This window comes from Macrobrachium nipponense, chromosome 13 (assembly GCF_015104395.2).
Source record: "Macrobrachium nipponense isolate FS-2020 chromosome 13, ASM1510439v2, whole genome shotgun sequence".
NCBI classification, from domain to species: domain Eukaryota; kingdom Metazoa; phylum Arthropoda; class Malacostraca; order Decapoda; family Palaemonidae; genus Macrobrachium; species Macrobrachium nipponense.
In genome coordinates this window covers 85,975,997-85,990,427 of record NC_087206.1, presented here as the reverse complement: position 1 = coordinate 85,990,427, position 14,431 = coordinate 85,975,997, and positions in this window count along the sequence as shown.

The window sequence follows — 14,431 nt, the reverse complement described above, 5'->3', positions numbered from 1 at the left end:
AGTTCCAAAGTGTATTAAGGACGTATAATGTTTGAGGCTGTTAATGAACAGCGCTCTTTAATGAGGCTGTTAATAAACAGTGCTCTTTAATGAGGCTGTTAATAAGCAGTGCTCTTTAATGAGGCTGTTAATAAACAGTGCTCTTTAATGAGGCTGTTAATAAACAGTGCTCTTTAATGAGGCTGTGTATTTGCACAAGTAGTCGCACTTGCTTTCTCTGATTATTGCAGTTTTCTAAAGAACAGTTTTTGTATGTAGAAATTCATGAAGGGTATGGACTATGAAGTCGTGAATAAAAATCCTGATGGATTAAAAGTGAGATTTCAAGTAAATATCATCGCATTTTGTTCAAATTATGTCATTTGGTTTCATCTTTCTCAGGGTTTATTAAGATTACTTGACCCTAGAAACTTTGTATGTAGTGTAAGATTTAAATTTATGAGTGTTTTTTATGTATAAATTTATGAAGGACAATAAAACTTGAATAAAAATTCCTATGTATTAAGAGCCAGATTTACGGTAAATTTCATTGTTTTTTTTTAACAGTTTCATTTTATTTTATTTTGGTCCAGAATGAATGTTAAATATAATTGAACGTCTTCAGAGAAAATTATAATGTCCCTGGCAATTATGAACCCAAGTCACTATAACAACATCATCTATTACATTTTAAAATGCATTTCCATGGTTATGCAATCATGAATTTACCCCAAATTGAAATGATCCTTTTTTTATATGTAATAATACAAACAGTATACAAATAGTTGTATTACCTCCATTCGACACCATTGTACGCATGATAAAGACACCGGAACGAATGTTTAATGAATTTATAATTGTAAGTCATTGTTGTCCCGACGCCAGCGATATTATCAAAAGGTTATTTTAGTACTATTGTTGATTTTTCCGGAGCGTCATTATCTGTTGAGTTTGAACCGTGCGTCATTTGCCTTTTTTTTTTTTTTTTTTTTTTTTTTTTTTTTTTTTTTTTTGCGTCACCGACTCTGTACGTTTTGTTTGACCTCCAAGCTGGTAAAAAAAAAAAACTTTTACTTGGAGACATTGTATTGCAACAAACACATATTTTATGCTAATGGGAAGGTTCCGATTCATATGTGTGGCATTTATTAATTTATTTATATATCTTTGGCCATTGTAAAGTTGTGTAACTTGACCTCGATTTGCATTTACTTGCTCTCATATTGTTTTGTGGTAGTGTGAACTGACATTCGTGTAGTTCATAAAAAGGTATACAGGAGAAAAGGTTTTCTTCTTCTTCTTCTTCTTCTTCTTCTTCTTCTTCTTCTTGTGGTGAAAAGGGAGATAGCATCAGTGGAATGGATTTTATACAAAATCTTTTCAATTCTTACTATCGCTTTTCCGGTGCTAACATTTGCTTAAAGCCGTTTGAATTGATTTGACGTAGTCTTTTTAATTCTTCCCTGTTGCTTCCTTTTCTTAAAAAAAATGCAAAATTACGCTTTAAACCATTTGAACTTGGTTGTTATAGTCGTTTTAGTTCCTCCTTATTGCTCCCTTTTCTTAAAAAATGCTAACCTTTGCTTTAAAGTCGGCCGATGTTCACAATATGGTCAAGTATTTAGTCTTATTCAGACACGCTCGGGAGTAAGTTAAACACGGCAGGATGGCTCCGTAGAGTTTTGGACGGCCTGTGGCCATTTGAATATGGAAGTCGTTTTCAGCTGGTCGAGAAGCTACATAAGGGTTTCCTAAGGTCTATACGAGGTCGGTTGGTTCTGAGTAGAAGGGGCTCATCAGTCTGTATATATAGGGTTCCAGGTCTATGGTGGGAGAGAAGCTGAATTTTGAAAGGCCGTTGTTATTAGCAGGCAAAACAGAAAACAAAGAATTGCACAACTAAATAAATACTCCTTATAAGAGAAATAACAAGAAACAACAAAATCAAGCAAGTCAAATTCACGATTAAATAAATACTCTTTATAAGAAAAATAACAAGAAATAACGAAAAAAAAGTGAGTGAAATAAACAAGTAAAGAAATAATCTTTATAAGAGAAAATAACAAGAAACAATAGAAACAAGTAAAAAGTTAAATACACAAGTAAATAAATAATCTTTATAAGATAAAAAAATAAATCAATACACAAGAAATAATTTTTTTAAGAGAAAACAAAAAACATGTGAGTTAAATGTACAAGTTAAATAATCCTTATATAGAGAAAAAAGCAAGCGAGTTAAATACACAAATAAAGAAATCTTGATAAGAGCAATAACAAGAAAAAAATGAGTTAAATACACAACTAAATAAATCATCTTTATAGGAAATATAAAATAATCACACACAAAAAACAGGTGAGTTAAATAAACATGTGCAGAAATAATCACTAGAAGAGAATGAATAACAGAAAAACAAGGAGAAATACAAGTGAGTTAATGGGGCAATGTGTCTCTGTGGGGTGTCTGGACCGTCCTGCGATCTTCATGTTTTTAAGCTAAATTTCTCGTATCTCCGAATTAGAGTCTCTTTACGTAATTATGTTTAAGACCGTCGACGAATAATATCCTTATAGGATGTCTTCCTGTGAGCGTATTTCAGGCGAAAACTTCTGTAATCCTTCGTAAATGAGTCCTTCGAGTTAGTATGTAATACTTGTTTACATAATAATAATAATAATAATAATAATAATAATAATAATAATAATAATAATAATAATAATAATAATAATAATAATACAATACTTTATTTAGCTATATAGCTATCTTTAGTTTATAAAGCTTCCGGGGTTAATATGATGATGATGATAATAATAATAATAATAATAATAATAATAATAATAATAATAATAATAATAATAATAATAATAATAATAATAATAATAATAAAAACATTAGCATCAATTTTAGTTGTGTAAATAGCGGGTGAAGTGATGCCGTGTATCTAATAATAATAATGATAATAGCATTCAGCTATATGACTTCCCCAGTATATCAAGTTACCTGGGTGAATTTGATTAAATAAATCATTATCAACATTGCCAATTATCTGAAAGCAGAAGCTAGTAATTTCGTATCCGTAATAATAATAATAATAATAATAATAATAATATGAGCATCAGGAATATAACTGCCTGTGAAATATTTACAACATTTCGCTGGAAATAGAGATTGAAATAATTTCGTGTCACTTGTAAATCACGATTGAATACCATGCACTTCATCTATCGTGTCAGTACACAGAATTCTTTCCTTGAGTTTTACACAGCATTTCTCTTGTATACTCTGCATCTCGGAACGGTTTCCATCATTTCTAATTTTGTGTAAACATGAAAAGTTTTCTTATGATATTATTTATTATTTCAGTTGATGAAACCTATTCACATGGAGCAAACGCACCGAAGGGGCTATTGACTTGAAATTAAAGCTTCCAAAAGGAATGTTGGTTTCAACATCCAACCGCAGACCCCACGCTGTGGCAGTAACTGATTGTGATGAAGAGCTTCTGATGATGAAAGAGGCCTCAGAACTCGTGGTTTTCGAGTTCGATCATTATTATTTTTTTTTTTTTTTTGCGTTTTTAAGCTGCTCTTCTGTATGCATTCAGAGTGAAAAGAATCAGTCATCTTTATTTTACCTTCCTCTGCCTGAGTGTTAGTACCCGGACGCGTTCTGGACGCATATATCGCTGTGATGTTTTCCGGTAACGTAACGGTATCGAAGGCCATCAGCTGTTTCTTGTTCGTGACCTGGCATATGTACTTAGTGTGTGTGTCTGTAAATATAGACACGATGGATTATATAAGTGTATACAGAGAGAATGTTAAGTTATTAATTTTACGAGTTTGAGAGCTATTGGATATGTGTTTTTGTCCATGCACAGAAAGAGAGAGAGAGATAGAGAGAGAGAGACGAGAGAGAGAGAGAGGTATGAATTTTATGAATTGCAATAGCCATCGGCCCGGCCTAAGGGCTGTAGAATTTTAATTCATAATACGATTGTTCGGCCATTAGCATAAAACATTGCGTCCCTAAAAAAAAAAAAAAAAAAAAAAATAGAGAGAAGGATGTGTTCACCAATTTCCATCACGAGCTATTTTATTGCAATTCCCAACGGGATTAAATCACGTTTTATATATGCTTTGTAACATGGCAAATTTGCATAATGCCTCATCAGGGCGCATTATTAAACAGCCATGAAAAGCGCCGCGTCGAAATTATTCATTCTTTACCCTTGGAACAAAATGAAATTTGGACCTCCTTTGTGCATGGAAATCCTCCTCCTCCTCCTCCTCCCCCTCCTCCTCCTCCTCCCCCTCCTCCTCCTCCTCCTCCTCCCGATCTTATCTGTGAATTTCAATTTTCATCGGTGAGAATCTGGTTTATGAGAATCAAGTCTGTGAGATTCTCGTCTGTCAGAATCAAGTCTGTGAGAATCTTGTGTGCTAGAGCCTAGAAACTCGCATACGAGAATCTCTTTTTGTAAGAGTCTCGTGTATGAGAATCTCGTCAGAAAGGATCTTCTGTGAGAATCTCGTATATAAGAATCTCAACTTTAAGGATCTTATATGTGAGAGCCTCTTCTGTAAGAATCTCGTGTATGAAAATCTTGTCTGTAAGGATCTTGTGTGTGAGAGCCTCTTCTGTGAGAATCTCATCTGTAAGAATCTCGTATATAAGAATCTCAACTGTAAGGATCTTATATGTGAGAGCGTCTTCTGTGAGAATCTCGTGTATGAGAATCTCGTGTATGATAATCTCGTCTGTAAGAATCTCGCTTATTAAAAGTGAGAGGCTCTTCTGTAAGAATCTCACGTGTAAAATTCTCGTTTGCCAGCATCAATTCTAGTCTGTATGAATCTCACGTGTGAGAATATCTTCCGCTATATTCTCGTCTATAAGAATCTTTTCCGTAATATTCTCATCTATAAGAATCTTTTCCGTAATATTTTCATCTATAAGAATCTCTTCTGCAATATTCTCGTCAATATCTTTTCCGTAATATTCTCCTTTATTAGGATCTCTTCTGCAATATTCTCGTCAAAAAGAATTTCTTCCGTAATATTCTCGTCTACAGGAATCTTTTCCGTAATATTCTCCTCTATAAGAATCTCTTCCGCAATATTCTCGTCAAAAAGAATTTCTTCAGTAATATTCTTTTCTACAAGAATCTTTTCCGTAATATTCTCCTCTATAAGAATCCCTTCTGCAATATTCTCGTCAATAATAATTTCTTCCGTAATATTCTCGTCTATAAGAATCTTCCGTAATGTTCTCATCTACAAGAATCTCTTCGGCAATATTCTCGTCAAAGAGAATTTCTTCCGTATATTCTCGTCTACAAGAACTTTTCTGTAATATTTTCCTCTATAAGAATCTGTTCTGCAATATTCTCGTCAATAATAATTTCTTCCGCAATATTCTCGTCTATAAGAATCTTTTCCGTAATATTCTCATCTATAATATCTCTTCTGCAATATTCTCCTCTATAAGAATATCTACTGCAATATTCTCTTCAATAAGAATTACTTCCCGAAATATTCTCGGGTATAAGAATCTTTTCCGTAATATTCTCATCTATAATATCTCTGCAATATTCTCCTCTATAAGAATCTCTACTGCAATATTCTCGTCAATAAGAATTTCTTCCGCAATATTCTCGGGTATAAGAATCTTTTCCGTAATTTTCTCATCTTTGAATATCTCTTCTGCAATATTCTCGTCAGTTAGAATATCTTCCGTAATATTATCATCTATAAGAATCTTGGCTGAGCGATTTGCTTTTATGAAAACTTGTACATGAGAATCTCGTCGTAGAGAATCTCTCCTTTGAGAAAGTCATCTATGATAATCTCGTGTGAGAGACTCATTGGCTGTGCTATGAGAATCTCATCGGAAACAATCTCATCCACGAGAATCACAAGTGTAGGAATCTCTTGTATGAAAATCTCCTCTGTAAGAACAGAAAGGGAAAAATGGTTTGCCTTTGTTAGGATGTCACAGCTCGCTTGTTTTCAACGGTCTCTCTCTTTCTCTCTCTCTCTCCCTTTATGACTTCTAAATTCTTATTCTTCAAAATGTCGGGAAATTTTATAACATGAAACAGTTGTCATTTATTGTTGTGATTCGTAACTTGAGTAACCTCGAAGGTCATTATAAAGCCCACGTGTGTAAGGCGAGAAAAAAAGTGTAACAAATCACTAATAATACATTTACCAGTAAATATATTGGTATGTGTACAACACTGAGACGTTAACATGGGAGAAAAATGAGTCGCTGGTACATGGCACTTCAATCGCCAATTAACTCAACAGGTCTTGTTCACCAAAGGTTATCAAAAGATTTTTGGTACTGCGTCATGTATCCAATCATGCATTAAACATAACAAGTGATACCTTCTGGAAGCTAGTGTTTACTAATAAACAGAAGCCTATTTCTAGCTATTTGGGAATGTTAAAGGCAGCATATATTAGTAGTTGAAGGCATTTATTAGTAGATGAAGTATTAGTGGATTGGCATCAAAAACGTAAATTAGAAGTTGAAGGACTCTAAAGCATAGCATGTCTTAGATGTTGAAGGAATCAAATCCAAAAACCACGAAGATAATTGGGAGTTCCTCTCCTCTCAGTCATCGAGGTTGTTATTTGTGAATGAATTAAGTCCCATTATGTTATGTTTTGGAAAAAAAAAATATCCCCAAAGGAAAATTTGCTATTATTCACATTTTCCAGTATTTACATTTACTATTTTTCACATATTTTCCATTATTCACATCTGCTATTATTCACATATTTTCCATTATTCACATCTGCTATTATTCACATATTTTCCATTATTCACATTTGCTATTATTCACATATTGTCCAGTCTTCACATTTGCTATTATTCACATAGTTTCCTGAGAGGAAATGTGCTCTGCATTTGTTTTTATCACCTCAGCCCAGATGGTAATAACTAGGGTTGTATATATATTTTACATGACATTAATGACACGCAATGTAAGAGTACTTAAAATGATATATTTACTGCCACTGAATGCACATAAAATTCAGGTAATTTGAATGATAAGGTTTACCAAATGAAGTGTATTGAATAGTGTATCAAGAATCCTTTTTTTTTTTTCAGGTATCTTCCTGACATTTGAGGAGTTGGAGTGTCTTTTGCTTTGTCCTTTACATGTTTCACGTGCATGTGTGGGCCTGTGATAAGGTAGATAGATATATAGATAGATAGCTAGAAAGATAGATAACTATGGGTAGGCTATATGAACTGAAATAAGCAAACTAACATATCACAGGATTCTTTGAGCTTGAGGATTTTACAAATCCACTTAAACTTTAAAACTTGCTGTATAATATGATGAGATTAAAACATTTAATGCACAGTGCAGCGTATTATACATACATATAAATGTAAATATATTAATACATACGTTATTTATATAACATATGTATATATTACGTATGTGCATGTTTCTATGTATATATGTACGTATGGTACCAAATAAAATTTGATGTGTGCAAATTTGTGTGACCTTGTGATAATTAACTTTGGCGTCTAAGATATGGCACTATATTAAAAAATACACAAGTTGTTAAACACAACGGTTGGAAGCTAAAAAGCTGCCGTAGCTAAAGCACCATTTTAATAAGCAAAACAATTATCCCAACGATTGTGTGTACGTTACTTTAAAAATGCATTTTATGCAGACAATGAAGCGTTGCCTTTTATTACGATAACTGGGAGGTGATTGGAGGGGGATCTGATTTGTGAACGAACGTAGGTCTAAGGCAGCAGAGCCAGCGTTGCCATCTCGGGGCTGCTTAATAAATTTATTGGCATGATGAGAAAAGTTAGGGAAAGAATGGAGGGCCAATCTCAAGTTAGTGGCATTAAAGATGGGGTTGGGGGGGGGGGAGACGCTAATTGAATAAGGAATGGCTGATGTCTGCGAGACGCGGAGCAATACTGGAAAGGAAAATGGCAAGATGAAGGTTGACAAAGTAAATGAAAGTCGAGACGTTGGAAAGATGACGTTGTTATGCAATTCAGAAGGATGGGGAGTGTTTGTGTGCGGCAGGGGAATTGGACTTTAAATGTATTATACGCGAGGAAAGACATGTTTCCCGATTGGATTGAATAATAGGAGAATTATGAAGCATAATAAAGAAGAGGAATATGAGGAAAGACATATTTCTTGACTGTGTAATATGGGAAAGGTTTGGGGCAAAGAAAAGAGGAGGAGAAGGTACACGGCAGCAGGAACATTACAAATGTGATGGAATTTGAGGAAAAGTTAAGAGTTTTTTTTAAGGTTTAATAGTTAGTGTCTTTTTAGGGGTCTAGGATAATTGTATTGGGATGACTATATATGAAGGTACTGTTTAATTTAAGATATTGCTCTTGTATTTAGGATGACACATTTATTTCAAGTTTTATTGTCGAGATTTCTTTTTTTATTTTTCGATGATGTCTTGGAATTACTGCACGATGTAGTTCCGTAAGTTAGGGGTTTAATATCAAGGATATATTAAGTTATTGTAGCTTTATGCCAATTGCATTGTTTTAATAATTGATACCCCAAAGTTGTCTCAAGGTCTGTCACTAATATGTCGGTTTAATCTCCATGTTGGCTGAATGATACTGCAAGATCTATCACTAAGATAGTGGTTTATTATCCAGGGTGTCCCAGAGTTACCGCAAATCCTAGATCAGTAAGATTAATGTCTTTTAATATTCAGGGTGCCCTAAAGTTATTGCAGGGTATAGGTGCAAAGGATATTAGGATAATAGCAAGGAAGGATGTCCTGAAGTTATTTGGTGTCTTAAACAACGTCGTGACTTGTTACAAATGTTAAGAACATTGATTGTGTTCATGAAGTGATATGGCTCCCATAAAGTTTCACACAGTATTTTTCTTCTTACCTTCATAATTTTAGGGTTAACTAGACATAAGTAAGTTGCTCCTTCTGCATGTTCCCTTGCAATTTTAATTACTTTTTTCTCCCAGAAAATACTGGTCAGTGAGTGTACATATGATAGACTCATTGCGTATATCAGTATATGCTTGCAAGCACAAATTGATATGATGATAAAGCCCTTTGCTTTCAACTATAACTTGATTGCGTTGATTCGTTAGTCCATTTATCTTAAAGAACCTTAGTTACTACATGAAGTTAATTTCTTACGTAACGACGTAGGCACTCATTAAGCATTTCCAATTACGAGTGGCATGGTTATGCTTGTATTATCTTTTGCATGCATTTTGTTCATTACATATATTTTTAGTAATATAGCCACTACAATTTGTTTGAACGACTTACGAAGCAGAGAGAATCTGTAATCCATTGTTGAATAATGCTATGATGGATGTTATTACTGATAAAATCACCCCAGAAAATAATATGATTAACATCTAGTAAGGATAAATGCTAGCAAAACTTTAGGAAAAAAATAAGAATAACTAAACGAGTATGTAAAAGTCAAATAACACAAGGTACCTCAGAATAACAAAAGTGTCAAATGACACAAGATACCTCAGAATAACATGAGTCAAATAACAGAAGATACTCTAGAATAACAAAAGTCAAATGACACAAGTCACTACAGAATAACAAAAGAATCAAATAACAGAAGATACTCTAGAGCTACAAAAGTCAAATGACACAGCATATCTCGGAACAACAAAAGTCAAATGACACAAGATACTACAGAATTACAAAAGAGTCAAATAACAGAAGATACTCTAGAATAACAAAAGAGTCAAATGACGCAGCATACCTCAGAATAACAAAAGTCAAATGACACAAGATACCTCAGAATAACAATAGTCAAATAACCCAAGATACCTCAGAATAACAAGAGTCAAATAACAGAAGATACTCTAGAATAACAAAAGAGTCTAATGACACAAGGATACCTCAGAATAACGAAAGAGTCAAATAACATATGATACTCAAGAATAATAGAAGGGGCAAATGACACAAGATACCTCAGAATAACAGAAGTGTCAAATAACAGAAGATACTCTAGGATACAAAAGAGTCAAATGACACAGCATAGCTCAGAATAATGAAAGTGTTAAATAACACAAGATACCTCACAATAACAATCACAGATATCACCAAGATAAGTTCACGGATATTCGCTGGAACATTGCGATGGCGGTAATTAGAACAAGCAATTGAATCTTTCGCTGGAGGCGTTGGTATTTGAAGGAGGTCTTCTTTCTGTAAACATTAGAAAAACTTCTTTTGGGAACAACTCGAGTATTCTTATCCCAGTACTTCATGTGTCGGGAGAATTGTCCAAGAAGCGCAAAAAACAATTTTAGTTTCAAGTAGTTGCTAGACCTTGATGTTGGTGTTTCTTATATGTCCGGGAAATTGTTCATAGAATTAGTATTTATAAATCTCTCTCTCTCTCTCTCTCTCTCTCTCTCTCTCTCTCTCTCTCTCTCTCTCTCTCTCTCTCTCTCTCTCTCTCATTCTTTCTTATTTAAAACGTTTGGAAATTTCGACAAGTGGCAGTATTAGGTAACTTTAACTGATTTTCTTAGCTTATTTTTGCATACACTTAAAAACTCACATACATGTATACATACTTAATAACATACATGCATGGATGAGGAGGGTTGTTGTTTAGAAAGATATTCTTTCCTTAACATTATTATTATTATTATTATTATTATTGTTATTGTTATTATTATTATTATTATTATTATTATTATTATTATTATTATTATTATTATTATTATTATTATTATTATTATTATTATGAACGGAAGTTTTTTTATTGATATTTATTTTTTTTGGCTCTAAATTATTTTATCTTCGGGCATGCATGACAGGAACATAAATATGCACGTGTTTGTAATACTTATAAACAATCGGCAAATATCACGAACGCAGTCACAGTATAAGTTACATACTCGTAGGTACACGTATTCGGATATTTTTTGATATTTTGATATATTCACCACGTGTACATAAACAAACTCCCTCCCCCCATACACATTTATTTCGCTGAGGAACACCGTTTGTTTTCCAATATCTCTCGTGTGTCCTCCATATATGTGAGCTCTCTCTCTCTCTCTCTCTCTCTCTCTCTCTCTCTCTCTCTCTCTCTCGTGCTATTATTTAGTGCAACAGGGATACATAACGGTAAGCATACTCTCTCTCTCTCTCTCTCTCTCTCTCTCTCTCTCTCTCTCTCTACTCTCTCTCTCTCTCTCTACACACACACACACACACAAACTTCCAGCTCTGTAAATAACGCTTTCAAGGCCCAGCATCGTCTTCAGATACCACCCCCACCCTCTCTCTCTCTCTCTCTCTCTCTCTCTCTCTCTCTCTCTCTCCAGCAGAAGGCGCTGCACCTGTTTTGCTCCGGGCAATTTCCAGCGAGAAACTTGCCGGGGTCCCTTTGTTATTCGGCAATTCCCACAAGCATTGCCTTCCAGGAGATGCGCCCACAAGAGGCACTTCCTGGTCCCCGATGTTTGTTTTGCTTTAGAGCCTCTCTCTCTCTCTCTCTCTCTCTTCTCTCTCTCTCTCTCTCTCTCTCTTTTTCCTTCTTTCTCCCTTTTTTCTTTTTCTCCCGACGGTAGGTTCAAGGATATTAATTTCGCCTCCCGCCTTTTAGGCTGTTTTGAAAACGTACTTAGCGTTTTCGGGCTCTCTCTCTCTCTCTCTCTCTCTCTCTCCTCTCTCTCTCTCTCTTATCTCTCGCTCTCTCTCTTCGTTTTCTCTCTCTCTCTCTCTCTCTCTTATTCAGTGCAATAGGGATGTGTATGTATATAACACCTACACACACATTTTATAAATATATTATTATATATATATATATATATATATATATATATACTGTGATATACATAAGTATAATATGTATATGATATTATATATATATATATATATATATATATCTTATATATATATATTATATATATATATATATATATTATATATCTATATATATATATATATGGGGAATCTCGAATATGTCTAGATACAAAGACGAAACCGGTCAGGATTTATACCCAGCGTTTCGTTTTTCTTGTAGCACATCTTCACATATAGTATGTCTTATGTGATTATGTGTGTGTATGCGTGTATACAGTGACACGTGATGTATGTCTGTAAATTGACCACAAAGAAAATGAAACACTGGGTATAAATAGTGACTGGTTTCGTCTCTATGTGTAGGTCAACTTTCAGATTCTCACCCACTTTGTCTTTTTGTCTGCGGCACATCCGCATGTATGTATTGAAGAAATGCTTTGTTACTCTCTCAACGCGAGTGGAAGTCTAACTAAATCTTGTTATTGAAGAGCTAATGATCTCATTACAGGAGAATTACATGTCGTTACGTTAACCTCGGAAAGGTAGCCGCTGTCTTAGACCCACTTAATTAGCCAGTTTATGGAGGCGCATTATATTTCCTTACCCATTCAACATCCTTTTAATTATGAGTAAACAAGTAAGTTGACATATGTGTTCAGAGTTTGATGATATATGCGCTGCCACATATTAACAATGACATTAGTTCTGACCTGTCGTCGTGTATGTGGATTCGTTCACTACGTGAAAAACAGCGAGAGTTTTCAAAGTCAGTTTGTTTATGTAAATAGCTTTTATAAGCAATTATAGTTTTAGGAGGAATTAAAAGTAAATATTGATGTTTTTTATTACAAAATAAGCATGTGCTTCTTTCGCGCAGAAAAATTCATAAGGTACTTTTCATACTATAGATTCCACACAGTTATTTCATTGACATATGTGAATGTTTGCATGCATACATGTGATGTGGGTATGTATACTCTATATGGTGTATTTTCATAAAGGAAATTTAACATATGAAGATAAGTATAAGCCTGGATAAGAAGGTTTCCCCATTTATAGTTGAATTGCCTTGTATCATTTTCCGACTTTAAAGCAAATATATCTAATTATTTTCCTTAAAAATAGAATATATTGCATTGCATCTTCAACCTGTAGATCAGTTTTATTTATTTATTTATTTTCCTTTTCGCATTGCAATTTTTCCGTATATATTATTAATTTTTCATGCGAGGATGGGAATTACTCATAACATTTTGGCCGCCTTGTGCTGGCTACTGAATAATGAGAGAGAGAGAGAGAGAGAGAGAGAGAGATGCTGAATGTTAAAAGACAGCTTGTTTCATAGGCTATGGGATACTTTTTTATATAAGAACCGAAGTAAATAAAATCAGTTCATTTACACATTCTCAGTATTTCCCCCGTAAGTTGTGTGCGCACTTCACGTAGCACACTATAGGTAGTGCGCGACGGCCTTTCGGCCCCAACTGCTCTCGCTTTTTAGCCTTTTACTCTCCCATCTTGCTGTCCAACCACTCTAGCTCCCCCTTTTTCAACGTTTTTAAACACTGAATGGCTGCAAGTGTCCCCCACTGTTTGGCTTTGAAGCCAAACTTTCATAAATCATAGTTCCCAGCATTTCATTCCCGAGAAACCTCACCCTTTTACCCTGGTTCCATATCGTCCGCCAGAACTGGTACCAGGTTCCTGGTACTCTGTACCTGATAGATGGTTTCCGGTACCTAGTTCCCCTCCGCACCCTCCTCGAGTACCCCATTGTCGATTTGTATTGGTCTCTCTCTCTCTCTCTCTCTCTCTCTCTCTCTCTCTCTCTCTCCTCCTCCTCCTCCTCTTATCACGTCTCTCAAAACATCTTTTTTGCCGGTTCTATTCGCTCTCTTCCGGTTCTTGGATTTTTTTTTGTTTCTTTCACTTTCGTGACTGACTTTGACTAGTCAGTTTTTCCAGTTAACTAAAATCAAGGTCTCTGGACCTTGTTAAGGACATTAATTTTTCTAAACTAAATGCCAAATTCTTTTTAATGAAATTTAGGTCTTTGAACCTTGGTAAAGACATTAATTTTTCTTAACTAAATTTTGAATTCCGTGTTAAATTCCAGTAAATGAAATCGAGGTCTCTGGACCTTGACTGAAAAAAGGACATTAATTTTTGTTAATTTATTGTTATATTCTTTGAACCATGGATGAAATAAGGAAGTTAATTTTTCAGGACGAGTGTTGGAGTGGTACTAGGAAATTGCTAAAAGCAGAATAATATATATATATATATATAATATATTATATATATTTATCCTGAGTTTAATGTCTCCTTCTCGAGAAAACGCATACTTTTAAATTTACCAAAGCCAAAAGCTCTCTCTCTCTCTCTCTCTCTGCTTTAGGAAGAAATCCTTTTCCTACACCTCTTCCGCCATAAAAACTTATGGTTGTATCCACGTTGAGAGGAGAGAGAGAGAGAGAGAGGATGATGAGAGAGAGAGAGAGAGAGAGAGAGAGAGAGAGAGAGAGAGAGAGAGAGAGAGAGAGAGAGAAATATCCGTGGGGTCAATACTAGAAAAAGGCAAAGAATTTCGAAATACAGTTGCAATCCCTGATTA